Genomic DNA, 219 nt, shown 5'->3' with positions numbered 1-219 from the left:
ACGACCCAAACCGTTTCATACCTGACTGGACATCCCACAGTCTCACAGTTCGATCACCAGAACCAGACGCAATGGTCTTGCCGTCAGGAGAAAATACGACAGAATAGACTGATCCATCATGCCCTTTAAGCTTCCGAATTTCATTTCCTATTGCGCAAATTTTGAACAAATTTCCGAAAATCTGATTTACAACCCTCACCCTACATACCTGACTGGACA

This window comes from Synchytrium microbalum (genome assembly GCF_006535985.1).
Source record: "Synchytrium microbalum strain JEL517 chromosome Unknown SmJEL517_scf0116, whole genome shotgun sequence".
Taxonomy (NCBI): Eukaryota; Fungi; Chytridiomycota; class Chytridiomycetes; order Synchytriales; family Synchytriaceae; genus Synchytrium; species Synchytrium microbalum.
The sequence above is the reverse complement of the archived record's forward strand: the minus strand, read 5'-3'. Positions refer to the sequence as shown.